The sequence below is a fragment of the Pogona vitticeps genome, chromosome 1, assembly GCF_051106095.1.
Source record: "Pogona vitticeps strain Pit_001003342236 chromosome 1, PviZW2.1, whole genome shotgun sequence".
NCBI classification, from domain to species: domain Eukaryota; kingdom Metazoa; phylum Chordata; class Lepidosauria; order Squamata; family Agamidae; genus Pogona; species Pogona vitticeps.
The window spans coordinates 105,947,486-105,964,784 of NC_135783.1; the positions used below are offsets into that span (position 1 = coordinate 105,947,486).

Sequence of the window (17,299 nt, forward strand, 5' to 3'; positions counted from 1 at the left end):
AGAGTAGGACTGGAAGTAAAATTAGGTCAGCATACCTATTGCATTTTGCCATTGGGGTCCTTGGCCCAGCCATCCCGTTGTTAATCAAAACAAAATGCCAAGAAGCAGAAGTAGCATATGTTGGTGGTTAATAAACTGGCTCCATTTGTGAAGAACACTCAGATTCTTAGTGAGTTTAGGAAACCCAAATCCTCTTAACCCTAACTCTGTCCCTAACCAAAATCCTTCTTTCAACCCTCAATATAATGGAATTGTTATGGCGTCAGAAAATTATCCTGAAGGTGCTCAATGTCTTTTTTAAAAAAAACAAAATATGTATGGAAATGTTTAAAGCTAGTTCATGTATTCTGGCCTCAGGATATGGGGGATGGAATATATTGACTCCTGTGGGGCAAGGGGAGAAACATGCCTGCATATTGCAAGACAGCATTGTTACATACAGCACTGATGTTACCTGTCTGTCATGGGTTTGGAGGGAAAGTTCCATCCTATGGGGAGTGGAAGGCGGGACATCAGGAGGAGGGGCTGTACTGTATATATATGTGGGAAGCTGGAGGAGAGCTGAGGAGAAGCTGGGGAGAAGAAGCTGGAGTGGGAGTCTGTGTGTCAGACAGGGTACTACTGTGTGTCAGTCAGTACCAACCTGATAGGTTCAGGTGTCTGTAGGGTTAGCCAGAACTGATAGGTTCAGGGTCTGTGCTTTAGTTAAATGCGTTCTGTGTGAACCAAACTAGTGTATGTATGATTGAGACTAAGCCACGTTACTGTATCTTATTCATTTGATCATTTTATTTTCCCTGTGTGTTATGTAAATAAACCTTATTCCTTTATTTGTTAAAAACCCATTCCTGGTCTGTGTGACTCCTTACAGGGAATGGTTGGTGGCAGCTTAGTGAAACTGTGGCATATCCCAGTAGGTCTGGGTATGTCACATTGATTGGTGTCCAGCGTGTGGGATACGACTGGTCCAGTTGTCCAGTGGTACAGCAAAGCCTTGGCAAGTGTGCCCAGAGCAAGGGGGGTCTAGTCAGGGACAATCTGAGAGCACGTAGGTAATCTTCTAGGTGTACCTCACGGGGAGGTGCGCTAGTAGAAGAACATGTAACCTCAGATTGGGGACTAGATTAGGGAGCTCTGAGGTAGCCTGTTTTGGCGGGAAAAAAGCTGAGGCAAAACTGTGTAGTAGCAGTGATTTAGCCTGCCTGCTGCGAGGCCTAGCAGAGGGGGGTAGACTCTGGCTCGCAACAGTTGCAAGTTAGTGCTGAAGAACAGCAGCAATCTATAGAAGGCTGGTTCTGAGGCAAAAGGAAAAAAAAAAAGTGGTCGCTTTATTTTGAGGCTTGACTTTTGAAAGCAGCCTGTTCTGAGGGGGGATTATGCCCTTGACTCGAAGCCAAATGGCAGAAATGGGTGAAGTGAAAGACCCCCAGGTTGACCAAGGTTCTGAGGATGAATTTGGCTCAGTGCAGGGTGACAGCACGGGAGAACAGAACCCAGAACTCAGGAAAATGCTCATAGCCCAACAGCATGAACTGAGGATGAGGCAATTTGAAGTGGAGGAAAGGGAAAGAGAGAAACAGAGACATTTCGAATTAGAGAGAGAGAGAATGGAAATGGAGAGGGAGAGAGAGAAAATTGCTCTGGAAAAAGAAAGAATGGTGTTTGAGTTAAGAAAATTGGAAATGATGAACCAGAACAATAATAACAATAGGGATTCCGAGGGAGGCCAATTGTCTAAAGCTGACCTGAAGAAATTCCCTGTGTACCACAAGGGAGATTGTCCTGAGGTGTTCTTTTCCTTAGTGGAAAGAGCGTTTGTGGACTTCTCAGTAAGGGAAACTGAGAAGATGACCATTATGCGATCTTTAATCAGTGGCAGCCTGGCCGAAGTCTATTCAGAGATGCCAGAGGAACTGATGAAAGATTTTGCAGAGTTTAAAAAACTGGTGTTTGCCAGACATGGGATAAATGCGGAACAGCTGAGGCAAAGATTCAGGTCAATCACCAAGAAACCAGAGCAGACTTTTACCCAAGTGGGGGCCCAATTGGTGAGGCTGCTAGAGAAATGGCTATCTCAGGAGGGGACAGAGACCTTTCAGCAGCTCAAAGACTTGATAGCGCTGGAACAGTTCTATTCAGTCCTGCATGGGGAACTGAAATTCCAGGTGAGGGAAAGGAAACCGAAATCTGTGGCAGAAGCAGCCGAGATCGCAGATTTTATTTCCCAAATAAGAAAGCCCTTGGGTGAGGGGAAATCGATGGGGAAACCTAAAGAAACCTACAGCAAGTACTCTCAGGGACCAGGGAAAAGCCAGCAAGGGGGAGGGGCCCATGGTGAAGGGAAGCCCTCAGACATGAAACCAAGACCTCAGATTTTGGAGGGAAAACCAAAACAAGATGAGAAAGACTCAAAATATAGCAGAAAATGTTATTTCTGTCAGGGAAAGGGCCATCTAATCTCAGAGTGTGAGAAATTAAAGCAGCTAAAAGGAATTGTGCCTCAGGATTCGAGTGGAACCAAGCCAAAAGCTGTGTTCTGTGTCCAGAAAGAGCAAAGCTCCTTGTCACTGAGGGAGCCTGTTGCCATGGCTACTCAATCTGGAACAGTTACATCTGCTGATCAGGCTGAGGAAAATGGTCCTCTTGTGGAGGTCAAGCGCTGCTTGCTCGTGAGAACAGATTCTCAGTTGTTTGAAACCGCAGGGGTGGACGTAGGAATACTTGACCATCAGTATCGGGGGCTGAGGGACACTTGTTCCCAGGTGACCCTGTGCCATCCAGATATTATTCCTAGGGAATATATAATCCCAAATGAGAGCATGAAGGTGGCAGGGATTGAGGGGCAGGTGATCTCACTGCCAGTAGCGGAGGTACCTGTGAACTTTCAAGGCTGGAGGGGAGTTTGGCGGCTAGCAATTTCATCGACTCTGCCAGCAGCCGTGCTCGTGGGAAATGACCTAGCTGAACATGTGAAACGGGTGCTAGTGATTACACGTTCACAAGCCACCACGGGGACAGTTCAGGGTGGTAATGATGAGCCCGAGACGGAAGCAGAGGGGAGTTCAGAAGCTGTGGTGGAAACCTTAACCACAGACAGCCGATTTGGCCAAGAGCAAAAGGCAGACGCCACTCTCCAAAAGTGTTTTGAACAGGTGACTGACGCCCAGCTAACACCTGAAACCCCAGTGAGATTTCTAGAGAAAAAGGGGATTTTGTATAGAGAGACCCTGAGGAATATCTCAAAAGGGGGAGATGGGATCCGAAGTCAGCTAGTGGTACCTGAAAAGTATCGCCCCATGATCTTACAAAGGGGGCACTCTGACATGTTTGCTGCGCACTTAGGGGTGAACAAAACACAGCAGAGAATCACACAGAATTTTTACTGGCCTGAAATAGGGAAGCAGATCAAAGAGTTCTGTAAACAATGTGATGTGTGTCAAAGGCAGGGGAATAGCCGCGACAGGACCAAAGCAAAGTTGTGCCCTTTGCCTGTGATTGACACTCCGTTCAAATGTATAGGGGTGGATATTGTGGGACCTTTGCCCAAGCCCACAAAGAGGGGGAACAGGTTCATTCTCACCATTGTGGACCATGCCACGAGGTACCCTGAAGCCATTCCCTTGACTAACATTGAAACTAACACAGTGGCAGATGCCTTGGTGGGGTATATGTCCAGGATGGGATTTGCCTCAGAAATAATCACAGATTTGGGCGCATCGTTTACATCGAAGCTCATGAAACGGTTATGGCAAATCTGTGGAATTAAACACAAGGAAACCACTGCCTATCACCCTGAAAGTAATGGGTTAACTGAGAAGTTCAATGGGACTCTGATGCGCATGATTAGGGCTTACTTGGCAGAGAATCCAAACAATTGGGACCAGAAGTTGCAATCCCTTTTGTTTGCTTATCGATCAGTGCCACAAGCCAGTACCGGGTTCAGTCCGTTTGAACTTTTGTTTGGGAGAAGGGTGAAAGGGCCACTCGATTTAATCAAACAAAATTGGGAGCAGATCACCCAGGATGACCCACAAGACGTTGTGACATGTGTGGACTCTTTGATGGGTGGCCTGGGGAGAAACCTAGAGCTAGCAGCAGAGACCCTGCAAGCTCAAAAGGTCAGAAAGAAAGCTTGGGATGACCAGGAAGGCAGGGAGAGGCACTTTGACCCAGGGGAGGAAGTGCTTTGGCCTAGGCCTTGCAAAGAGAACAAACTGCAGCTGGGTAGCCCAGAAATAAAATACTTGGGTCACATAGTAGGGGGAGGAGTGATAAAACCCCTCGAGGCCAAGATAGAAGCAGTTCGTGATTGGCCCAGACCCAACACCAAGAAAAAAGTCAAATCATTTCTTGGGTTGGTGGGCTACTACAGAAAGTTCATCCCGAGGTTTAGCGAGATTGCGGCTCCGCTGACCGATCTGACGAGGAAGAAGACTGATGACCGCATCCCGTGGACCAGCGACTGTGAGGAGGCGTTCCAGAGGTTGAAGGAGGCCCTCATCAATTATCCAGTGCTGCGTGCTCCAGACTTCGACCGGGAGTTCATCATCTACACCGATGCGTCTAACAGCGGGGTAGGAGCAGTTCTTTGCCAGGAGGATGAAAATGGTGACCAGCATCCAGTGTCCTACCTGAGTAGGAAACTCCAGAAAGGTGAGAGACATTTGGCAACCGTGGAGAAGGAGTGCCTGGCCATAGTCTACGCGATCCAGAAGGCCAAGCCTTACATCTGGGGAAGACATTTTATTCTGTGCACTGACCATTCACCACTGCAATGGTTAAAGACAATGAAAACCCACAATAGTAAACTTATGAGGTGGGCTTTAAACCTGCAAGACTATGACTTTGAAGTGAAGGTGGTCAGAGGGTCAGTGAACTGTGTTGCTGACGCCTTGTCAAGAAGACCCGAAGAATGAAGACGGCGAAAGAAACATGGACTATGTATATATTTTGGTGACCAAAGGTTAAATGTACTTGTTTATTAAACATGCCTGGTTTGTATGAATAAAGGTAACTTGATGTATTGTAAATGGTAAATGTTTAAATGCCTAATTGACATGTTTATCCTAGAGTAAGTATGGTATTGTATGTTAATGTATAAATGTTTTTGTATGTTTTGGATCCAGGTTGTTTTTTTGGAGAAAAGCACTTTAGCTTTCCCCCTACAAAACAACTTATAAAGAGGGGAGGTGTTACATACAGCACTGATGTTACCTGTCTGTCATGGGTTTGGAGGGAAAGTTCCATCCTATGGGGAGTGGAAGGCGGGACATCAGGAGGAGGGGCTGTACTGTATATATATGTGGGAAGCTGGAGGAGAGCTGAGGAGAAGCTGGGGAGAAGAAGCTGGAGTGGGAGTCTGTGTGTCAGACAGGGTACTACTGTGTGTCAGTCAGTACCAACCTGATAGGTTCAGGTGTCTGTAGGGTTAGCCAGAACTGATAGGTTCAGGGTCTGTGCTTTAGTTAAATGCGTTCTGTGTGAACCAAACTAGTGTATGTATGATTGAGACTAAGCCACGTTACTGTATCTTATTCATTTGATCATTTTATTTTCCCTGTGTGTTATGTAAATAAACCTTATTCCTTTATTTGTTAAAAACCCATTCCTGGTCTGTGTGACTCCTTACAGGGAATGGTTGGTGGCAGCTTAGTGAAAGTGTGGCATCCTCCAGTAGGTCAGTGATTCCCAACCCTGCATCCCTGCATTTTCTTGGACTACAATTCCCAGACTCCTTTGCTAAGCTGGTTAGTGAATGGAAGCCAAATAATTTCTGGAGACCCAAGGTTCAGTACTACTACCATTGGCACTGGGGATTATTCTGTCACTCGCTGAAACATGGGTGAATCAGCCTTTCACGTATGTTATAATGGTGGGCTGAAGATTTTGAAGTTGTATTTTTTTCACCTTTTATTAATTGTAGTGAATCTTTCCCCTGCCCCCAATAAAAGATTGGGAAGAGATTTCTCTGAAATCTACCACTAACATGCTTTAACATTACAGTGGTTTTCCCCACCTTGCTTGTTCAAGTTTTCTTTTCAAATAGCCACAAGCCACTCTTGGTTGCATATGCAGCCAGTGTGGTATAGTGGACACAGCAATGGACTGGGACTCAGGAGGCCTGGGTTCAAATCCCCACTCAGCTATGGAAACTCACTGGGGGTGTCGAACTGAGAAAACCACTCTAAGTATCTCATCTACCTTGAAAGTCCCATTAGGGTTGCTGTAACTTGGTGCTGACTTGATGGCACAAATTCTTGGTGCTGTGAGCTTCTCTCTGCCTCTTCCTGGCAGCTGCACTGCATTATTTCCATGGCATATTGGGAAAGCAGAAAGAAGCATATGGCTTCTTACACATTTTCTCACCAGCCACATTTTCTGGAATATTTTGGGAATAGCATGATATTGTATTTAACAAATTTCATCCTGCCTTACTAGGTTGTGGTAGGGTTAGTGAGTTAATATATGTGAAGACATTTAAGAACTGAGAGTGCTAGTTTGATATGACAGAGGTGGCTCTACGTTTTGCAACTATCTTTTTTCTGTTCTCCTTTATGGAAACAAAACTGCTCCTACCACAAAAGAGGCTCTTCTTATTTCTAAACTTTAAATCTTCAGTCCACACCATTCCCTTCAAAAGTGTGAAATGAATGAAGGGAAACATGGCAACACAATGATGCAAATCAGGAGATGCAATTCATTACCCTTGGAAGAAAAGTAACAGGTGGTAAATTTCAGGTTTGTTTGTGTTTTTTTGCTAGACTTTCTGTGTTAATTGCAAAGAAGCATGGTGGAATTTGAAAGGCTTCCCTTGAGTGAAGACAAAAGCTCTGCCTCCTTTGTCCATGCCTGGAGCCTCTGCCTAGCATTACAACATTATTATGCTGTTCCCATGAATTTGAGCATTCATTGGATTTCTCCTCACCAATGTAAACCTTACCTCTCATCTGCCGATAAAGAAGCTAAAGTAATTAGGTGAGGGGGGGGAAAGAAACCACAGCAGTAAATTAAATGAGCTGAAAATTTTAAATCTCTGAAATGATAAATAATTGTGAAAAGACAGCAAATCAATACAGAAGACACATACTTGAGAAGAAATGAATCATCTTTTAGGATGGAAGTTATAGCATTAGCTGGTTGACAATAAAGGGGCTTCCAATATATTTATTGTGTTGCACTGTGTCATTTAAAATCAGCATCCAGATGTTTGCTTCATAGTCTGTGCCCATTTTGTTTGTTTTTTCAGACACAGTCTCTGGAATGAAGAGATAAAGTTGTGAAGATTGCAACCTCTTGCTCTTGGAGGTAAAGAGAGTTAAAATTGTTTATTTTTCTCTTGTCACAATGAGATTTCTCTGTTTGAATTTCTTGAAAGAATTTCATAGGATTTTTCAGATGTTTTGTGGGTCCCTATTTTTCTGGAAACAAAATTGCTAAAATGCTCAGAATAATTATAGTTCCTGCACTGAATGGCCTCTCCAGTGGACACATGCATCTGGAAAAGCTGAAGAAACACCAAGCTCTACAAAATCTTTACAATTCCTGCAGAGAATGGTATTTCTCCAATACAAGATTCATGAGAAAAATGCTTACAAAAATTAGTTGTTTCCTCTACAAAAAATACAATACAATACAATACAATTGAAGTCTCATTTCTCTGAAAGCCCAGAAATCTTGATGCATGAGAAAGCTTCAGTGAGGAGTCTTAGTGTGGGAAGACCCATAAAAGTATCAAGAACAACAAAAAAAAATTGCAAATACTTTTCACATCCTTATGAAGATATAAAATATGGAATAGTTCATTAATGGGCCACAATCCAATTAATTAAACATAATATGATTCCATTAACTTTCCCTCCCACAGTTATCCAAGCTAAGGACTAGAGGTCATGCTATATTTACAATCGATTTTAGAGAGGTATCCTCCAAGGTGATGAAAGGCGTCTGTCACAGTGTATGATTTTCCTCATCTATGTATCCTGTGTTTAGCATGCTTTGATTCATGATTTTGTTTGCTGAAAGGCAAACACAGGCTTAATTACATTTATTGTGGTCTGTAAATCTGAGCTCAACCTTGTAACAGGAACAACCTGTTGTTTGATGGTAGAAAAAAATAATTTACACAGCCCTGCTCTGACCAAAGTATTGGACCATTAATGTCACTAGCCTGTGTTCTTTGCATCCCACACAGCTTCACTATGTGATAATAAGAATGTTCTTTAAACAATTTCAATTCTGAACCAGTTGGAAGTAGGACTGGCAAGTGCATCATGGCCCAATGGCTGGCTCACTGAAACGGCCTTAAAATGGGTCAGATCATTAGTCCATCTATCTCAGTATTATCTTCTACATGGGCTACCACCAGTTCAGTTGAACCTGGATATGCCACAAGTTGAAACTGGAAACTTCTGCACACAAAGCATGTGAACAACAACCACTTCTTTATTTACTTATTTTGTTCGTATACTGCTTGATATCATAAAATCTTCAAGTAATTCACTTTAAATATGCACATGTTAAAATAAAAGATTATATCAATAGGTATGTATTTACATATATACCTGATTTAAATTCAGGTACTGTATATACTCTCTAGAAGCACTCCTCAGTTGGGTAAGATCAAGTTGTTGGGAGGGTGCTAGGCAGGAAGAATTCTCCATATGTCAGCATATGTGGCCTGTTTGGTTTCACCCCCACCACACAAACTTAGAGATGTTGGAAGGAAAGCAGCTGCTGTCTACAAGTGAAACATTTTGAAGCAGAAATCTTACCTGATGGACTCAAATAACTAAATCATCCACTTGACTTTTTTTTTTCAGGACTGTCCTTCGGAGGTTTTACAAAAAAAAAAAAAAAAAAGCCTGTGAATATTTTTATTACTTTTTGAAGATGCAAATCCCCCCTTCCAAACTTCCTTAGTCTCTTCCTTCCTCCCACCTTCCAAAGCTACTCCTTTCAAAAGTGGGTGGATTTAAAATAAGTCTATTTAATTTACCTTTGGCTATAGGTCAAACTAGGCCAGAACAGTTAGAGCTGCAGCCTGTCCTTTCCATTAAGAATCTTAGGTTTTTACGTTAGATATCTTTGTCACGCGAAGTAGGGAGACGTATCATCTTTGGAAAGGATAACCCTTTCTAATGGAATAGACGATTCTTTGGAATCCTGTGACAAGAATAACAGGGAATAAAAGCAAACCTTATCAAAACCATCTGACATGACAAAAGTTGATTAGCGGAAGTGCCTTTGCTGGAGAAAAAAAATTGTTTGCAATGGAAAGTGTACAGTAGTTGAGCTGGAGACGCAGAGAGCGTGGTTGCTCTCTGCTGTTAAACCAATACCTTTCCTTTACACATTTCTAATACCTTATCATGCTGAGCGATCACAATGTACTTTTCAATACACCATTAAAGCTGTGAGTTAATCCGTTTTGCTTACTGCTTGTTTTGGTCAGATCTGATAAAATCTCCTGGACTAAATTCATCCCTAAATTAACTCACCTGAGTGAATCAAACTACAGCAAGGTAGCACCTGCTTTGCTAAACAGAAGTGTGTCTTATGCCTTGCTCTGACACAGACCTTTGAAAAGGTTTGCATATTGAGAGTGAAACAGTTTTGGATTTGGCAACTGTCACTATCTGGTGATTTTCACCACCTGGCTCAGAGAAAAGGTATCTTCAAGATGTCTTTTAATTTTGTTCCAGCTGGGGGCGGCGGGCATAAACATGAATATAAATCTCAATTAAACAGTACCCATCAACCTATTTGATACTTAAGATGATAACTAGAAGCTTTCCTCTGAGTGTCCTGGCTTTCAGAGACCTAGGCAGGGAATGAATAGGAAAAAGACCTTCTCTGTCCCTCAGCTTAGAAATCATCCCACCAGAAAATTTTGGTTGCCATCTAACAAGACAAACTTTGCCCGGCACGCTATCTTTACCAAGAAGATGCATTCAATGTGGTCTTCTCTAGAAATCTCCCCATTGCAATTCAGATCCAGATTCCATATCTTTAAAAAATCAGACAGATTCAGTACTGGTTTCAGGATTTATCCAAATCTGATGTAGGACCGTCATATAAACAGTCTTGTTTAAAGACATTAAAACAAAAAGAAAAAAGAAAAAAAAGAAAAAAAAACAGCCAGTTTTCACAGCCTGAAATTCTCGTACACAGAGCTAACTCAAGAGAGATTTATTCACGAAGGCTTTCATGGCCGGGATCTAATGGTTGTTCTGGGTTTTTCGGGCTCTTTGGCCATATTCTGAAGGTTGTGATTAGTGTGTATTGTTGTGGGTGTATTGTTGTGCTAAGGGGAAGAGATTATCTGTTCCTGTGGTTGATGGGTGTCATTAGCTGGTCTTTTGTGTGTAGTGATCCCCTGTCCTTGTGGGTGGGTAGAGTTCGTTGACCTTTTGCATGTAGTATGTTTGATAGCTGGGAGACTGCACAGGGAAGCCATTGAAATCCACAAGCACAAGCACAGTTTCAACAAAAAAGAGGAAAGTATGAAGCTCCACAAAACTTGGCTCCCAGCTATCAAACATACTACGTGCAAAAGGTCAACGAATTCTACCCACCCACAAGGACAGGGGATCACTAAACACAAAAGACCAGCTAATGATGCCCATCAACCACAGGAACAGATAATCTCTTCCCCTTAGCACAACAATGCACACTAATCACCCATCTACAGGAAAAGACAAAAGCCTATCTCACAGCCATAAATACTGCACTCCCAAGCCAACTACACCAGAGCACAGGTTGCTGTCCTCTGAAGATGCCGGCCACAGAGACTGGTGAAACGTCAGGAAGAACAACCTTCAGAACACGGCCAAAGAGCCCGAAAAACCCAGAACAACCATTAGATCCCAAGTGAAAGCCTTCGCGAATATATATAATTAATCTTTAGAATTTATGCCTTGTCTTATTTTCTGTTGGAATTAGAAAACTTATTTAGCCTGAATGTTCTTTGTGCTTGGAGATCCTCAGAGGTTATATTGTCATTCAGAGCTTTTAAATAAATGAGATTAATCTTGAAGCACCCCTCTTCACTTAGCCAGTAATTCAAACTAGCCATATATTTGATCAGAACCTGCTCCCCCCACCACAAAAAAATAATTCCAGAATTCTTCCACAGGCGTTTGAAAGATATTTCTACTCTTGTTTACCGAAGCACAAACAGAGGTTTCTGTACCACAGGGCCCTTCCTAGATAAGGTTCTTTATCACATGGTGCCTTCTGTTCATCTGCAAGCAGCAGCATTTTCAAAACGGGCTCAGGTGTTAGCAAAGAACAAGATGAGATGTTGGAGAACAAGATGAAACATTGGAGATCTGTAATTACTTCCCCCACCTTATAGATTTAAGTAATCTGGAGAAAGAAACATCAAGAGGAAATATGATGGTGGGCTTCAAACACTGAAGGACTGCTGTGTGGGAAAAAAAAGGAGCATAGTGGCGTTCTGTTGCTCCAAGAGAAAAAGTAGAACCTATGGATGAACTTTTTATGGAGAAATGGTTCTTGGCCAAGCAGTGAGCAAAGACTAAAAGCTTCGGCTGGGCAATCATTTTGTTGGATTCAATTCTGACAGAAGTCTCTTCGCAGTTTCCCACACTTGTGAAAAATGCATCTAGCCTCAAGAATATGTAAAACCTTATGCAGCACTTCAGAGAAATAAATATGTACATTTTAAAATGTGGGGGATAAAACACATGCAAGAGAAACAATATGTGGAATGGGAAGGAGTTACATGAACTAGATAAAATCTGCAAATTAATTCTTACCATGTAAAGTACATGAACATATACACAACTATCACTGTGAGAATAAAATGCAATATTTCTTAAGCCCATTAAAAAAACAAGGAAAACGGGATTTGGAGAAAAACAATGAAATCAAGAGATTTCACTACAACCTGTCTTGTGCAGGGAACTGAATAGATGGTCTTTAAGATCTCTTCCAATTCTGTGATTCTTTAACACTAACCACAGGAGCTGCTTTGGGAGAGGGAACATGGAGAAGAGATTATCCACAGTAATCAGCGATGTCCAGCATCTCATATAATTTGATTTTGTTTAACACTGCTTTTCTAACAAGTAAAGGCTTATGAGAAGCGAAAGGCAAAGGATACCCCTTTTTTGAATGATGCTGGAGGTCACATCTGTACGAGATATTCAAGGAATAGCTCAAGTGTCACATGACTAGGAACAAGAAACACAGCAAGACAATGGTCCCCAGAATATGCTGCAAGCTACATTTAAAGAAATCATCACACAGCTTGGAGTATTACTTGGAGTAGGATGTTAATTTGCAAACCTTATTTTATCGTTTCTTTTGCATTGTCCTTCCTTTCAGTCTTAATATGTGATTGAAAGCTATTGGTTAGTGCAGTGGTTCTTAACCTTTGATACTCGGATACTTTTGAACTGCAACTCCCAGAAACCCCAGTCAGCACAGCTGGTGGTGAAGGCTTCTGGGAGTTGCAGTCCAAAACTCCTGAGTAACTCAAGGTTAAGAACCAGTGGGTTAGTGCATGAAGGCCTACATGAAAAATCATTCGTATAATAGCCATTTTAGCTGCTCTTAAGGATAAACCTGAGCTATATTTTAGTCTGTAATCTTAGGGTTAAATGTATGTGTGAAAACATTCTAATGGCTTATGATTTTGTTCGAGTTTAAGGCCATTCTGTTCCATTGTCTTCATATTGCTTCCTGTTCCTTTCTCTCCACACCACCATCTCACTCTCTCTCTCTCTCTCTCTCTCTGTCTCTCTCTCTCTCTCTCTCTCTCTCTCTCTCTCACACACACACACACACACACACACACAGAGAGAGAGAGAGAGAGAGAGAGAGAGAGAGAGAGAGAGAGATTGGACTTTCTGATGAATGCTCACAATAGGAATCAGATCTAATTCTTTTGGCTCTAAGATTGATTACTGCAGTTTTTTTATATCTCAGAGGAATGCAACATTTTTATTAATGATCCGGAAGAAGGAATAAACAGTACATTAATTACATTTACAGATGATACTAAATTAAGAGGTGCTTGACTCATAGTGAGAAATGAGAAATAGAAAGGGATCTAAGAAGGTGAGAAATAAAGTATGAACAGGAAATAACAAAAACCAGCCTGGAAAATTGCTAAGAAATGCTTTGGGGGATTAGTAATCCAAAACACAGATATAGTCAATAGGTGTGAGATCCTTGTAACAAAGTAATACAGGCTAGAAATGCAAGAAAACGTGTATGTATGTGAGACAGAGGCTGGCCTTAAAATAATAATCAGGTGATTTTTTAATATATCTCCAATGCACATAATTTAACAATATAGGGCAATATGAGATTGTGAACCTAGAATTCTCAAGCAGCTTTGGGGCCCTCATTATCAAGAGGACATCAAAAGTTGGAAGGAATTCAAAGAAGGCCAATATAAGTGATTAAGCAGCTGGGAGAAATGATTTATGAGGGAGATTAAAAGGACATAAATGTTCAAGATATACCATGTAGCAAAATTATGACTAAAGCTGTGTTCTGTAACGCGTGTACTCCTGAGACCCACCCATAGATTATATATTCCAGTTTCTAAAGCACGAGACCTTTAACCTCCACCTCCTACCTCCCAGAGGCAGACAGTTGTTGTAGGGCTTTTCCCAGACATTAAACCCAAATGATTTATTTAGTTTCCAAATTAATTGCTTGAGGTACTTCCAAATAGGTTGCCTGAATGATGTGATTCCATGTTCTTCAGTCATCTCTAGTGCAACACTTCTGAATACGTCTCATGCTCCAAATATTAAATGAGAAGAGACTGGCTGAAACCAATGGAGAACAAAACCAACACACATTGCTGAATGGATGAGTGCTGAAGAGTGTCTCCCACCAGGACAAGACTCTGGCTGGACCCTCCGGAAGTTACTTAATAGACTTTGAAGCCAAGTAGGACGATCCAAGAATTATCGGTAGAATACTTGGATACAGGATAAATTTTCTGTGTTTGTGGAGAAATTCAATCAATGCAGCACTTATGTAAATACAATTTATGCCCCACCATGTGTACAAAAGAAGATCTGGCTGAAAGAATGCTATTGAAGTTGCCACTTCTAGTAAAAAATCATCTATCGTAACATTTTAATTTGTTTTTAATTTTATTTATATTTCATACACTTCCATAATTTTAAATTGTGCAATTTTTGTTGTTCTTTAGTGGTTACGTCATGTCCGACTCTTCGTGACGCCATGGACCAGAGCACTCCAGGCTCTGATGTTGAGCTTCAGACCATTTTTGTGCAATATTGTGAAATACTTTGATACAAATAAAGGTCACCTTCAACTACAGTTCACTTTTAGAAGAGTTTATAGGTGCTGTATCCTATATATATGCTTTTGTTAGTACATGTCCTTCACATACAGGATTCCCTGTATAGAATGTTGGGTCCACCAGCACACGTCGCCATGGTGGATCTCCTTTGCTTTCCCCCACGGAAATAGCTTGAGATGCTAGAAGTGCACACTTGTCTGGGGGGAGGGGAAGCATCCATAAAAGTGCACTCCCCCATGTGTTCAGCCTCTTTCTGAGGCTTTTCTTCTCTGCAGTGGCTGTTTAGCACAATGCGGGAACCAGTTGCTGCATCAGCAGAGCATCAGAGAGGATAACATGGGGGGGTGCATCGGCACTCCCTGACATTGGGACTGTACTTTGGGGGGGAGCTTGGTGAATTTGGGGGCTTTGCCCCTCACTGGGGCAGCAGTTGTAGTGAGTCTGATAACTGCCCCCCACATTTATTGAGCTTTTAATAGTGGGTGATAAATAGTTAACAATTGATAAATAATAATATTTAAAGAGAGATTGTGGACTTTGTTACCTGTTAGCAGCTGTGTTTCATAGACTGCATGTTTTTGGGGCTTGAATAATCAAATAAATAAAAATAATTATAACAGGAGTAAAATGGCCCCTAAAAAGGGACAAGGGAAAAGTAAAGGAAAACAGCCATATTTAGTTTAGCCCATTCCATGGCAGGTAGTGGGAAGAAAACGGAATCAGTGAGTGCCCATGGAGTTCAACGTGGGAGTTAGCACATCCGACCCCAATGCATTGCAAATTGTGAGGTTACAGCACTGAGAGGGAAGACCTGCTGGGGCCCTCCCTGGGCTGAGGGCTGCCAAAGAGATGGCGCTTACAGGCCTAGAGGGATGAGCTTGAAATTATGCCAGGTTGGGTCATGCTATCTGGAGGACAGCGCAACAACAGGGCATGGAACTTGCCCGTATAAGGTTGGTGAGGGGTCCTGTGAGATCTTTGGCACCAAACCTGATTCTGCACTACCACAGGCCCCTGCTTTTCAAATGTTAAGGATATGTTCCAATAAAGTGTGACCCTAGTTTTACCCATCACCTACATCTCACCTCATTCTGTACAGAATGCATGTACAGAAAGCACACACATGCATGTGCATACATAACCTTTTTATTGCACTCTGACAAATCTCTGGGAAGGGACTCCTAAAATATAGTACTTTTTGTCTAATCCACGGAAAGGTTCTAAAATATAACAATAATTTACACACACACACACACACACAGAGACACAGAGAGAGAGATGGTAGAGAAGGAGAGGAAGCAACAGAACCAATAGCTGTGGCTGGTGCAAAGGAAGGCACACCAGTGAGTGGCAAAGAGAAACTGACCAGACATATTGACCTGATCAGCAGCCTCTAGGTTTGTGAAGTAGGGAGCACTTTTCCCCATCCAAACTTTCTCTGCTTTTTCTTTTTTTCAGATCAGACTGCAAAGATTTCCTCCAGGCTGAAATCCATGATCCATTATTTTACAAGCCCCACAGACATAATTTCATGGACAGAGGCACTCATGTATGCCAAAATGATTCAAAATAAATCAATTTCACAAATGGTTTAAAATAAACAAACCTTTTATGGCCAAGGAAAATACCTTGTGTTCCAACAAAAAAAACATGTTTCCCAGGCCAAAAAATCTATGCGTCCCTGTGTGTTGTGTAGTTGGAATTTTTAAAATAGATTTCAAACCTGGTAAACTCAATTCAAGAAGGGTTTTGTTTTTGTTTTTGTTTTTTGTTTTGCATGTGCAACTGAGCCCAGATTTAGTTAAAAATTAAATGCCTCTGGCAATTCTTCCATGTTTTGACTATGTGTGGTTTTTTGCTCTTGGATAAGAGTATTACTACTGCAGATGTGTATTAATTGTGTGTAGAAGTGTCCAAAAAAGGATTTTTTGTGTGTTTCCAGATAAACTGGAAGGGTGGTTCAAGAAGCATCCCATCATTCTCATGACCCATTGTTTTCTACTTCCTCTGTTTTTAATGCCTGTTTGAATCATGGTAAGTCAGGAGATGGGCAAGGGATAAAGTGCCAGACTCTTTAGAGCAGTGGTCCCCAACCTTGGGCCTCCAGATGTTCTTGGACTTCAACTCCCAGAAATCCTGGCCAGCAGAGGTGGTGGTGAAGGCTTCTGGGAGTTTTAGTCCAAGAACATCTGGAGGCCCAAGGTTGGGGACCACTGCTTTAGAGGACAGAAGAATGAAAGGAAGCTGGTAGGAGTTTCTCTACATACTGCAAGTCCTCCTCATTCCGAAGCTGCTGGTACTCCATAGCTGCCCTCCGTCTCAGGTCATACATCTCTGTTTTCTCCATTTACAGTCTCTCCTCTATCAAGAAACAAGGAAGCACCTGCATGAGCTCCAGAACAAATAGGTTCAGGCTACTTCTAAACCATCTCAGGTTGAGTCCACCACAATCTGTACAGCAAATATTCAGATACAAATTGGATCATACACTCCTAGTTAGCATGGATAAAATTAGATCACTGACCACCTCCCTGAGTATACTAGAGGTCTTAATAACCAGAGATCTTAATAAATATGGAACATGGCTTCTAAAGTATACAATTATATACATGTATAATTTCAGCCTGATTTAACTTTGTAGTTTATTTACACTACCAAAAGTGTTTACCAGGCCATAGTTTATTTGCCATTGCTCAATAATTTGCTCCATCTGCATTTATGACACCAGTTTTATTGTATCCATTGCACACTTTTTTCTCTTTTTGTAGATACAGTACACACTAATTATTTTCTTGCTATCCATATTGACACCGTGTTGTATTGTATTCTGGGGAAATATTTATGTGGAACAAAGTTTACAATTCTACGCAATGAAGAAGATTTTTAAAATATTTATTCTCTATTTGAAGGGGAAGTCATTGTTTTTGTCTGTTTGTTAATTTACACCAACATTACCACTCTTATTGTATAAGGAAAATAAACAAA

At 41.7% G+C, this 17,299-nt stretch overlaps 1 long non-coding RNA gene across 7 annotated transcripts in view; it reads right to left on the minus strand.

Annotated features, from left to right (window-relative positions):
* The window catches only part of LOC140706870 (uncharacterized), a 63,697-nt gene that overhangs the window by 15,458 nt on the left and 30,940 nt on the right, over nt 1-17,299 (minus strand). For 6 of the 7 annotated variants that reach the window (XR_013538694.1, XR_013538691.1, XR_013538693.1 and 3 more), the window contains 2 exons: nt 8,996-9,162; nt 8,772-8,826 (listed from right to left, as the gene is read on the minus strand). The exons of the other annotated variant lie outside the window; for it this stretch is intronic. This is a non-coding gene — a long non-coding RNA (uncharacterized LOC140706870). The remainder of the gene's footprint in view (nt 1-8,771; nt 8,827-8,995; nt 9,163-17,299) is intronic. 7 annotated transcript variants of the gene reach the window in all.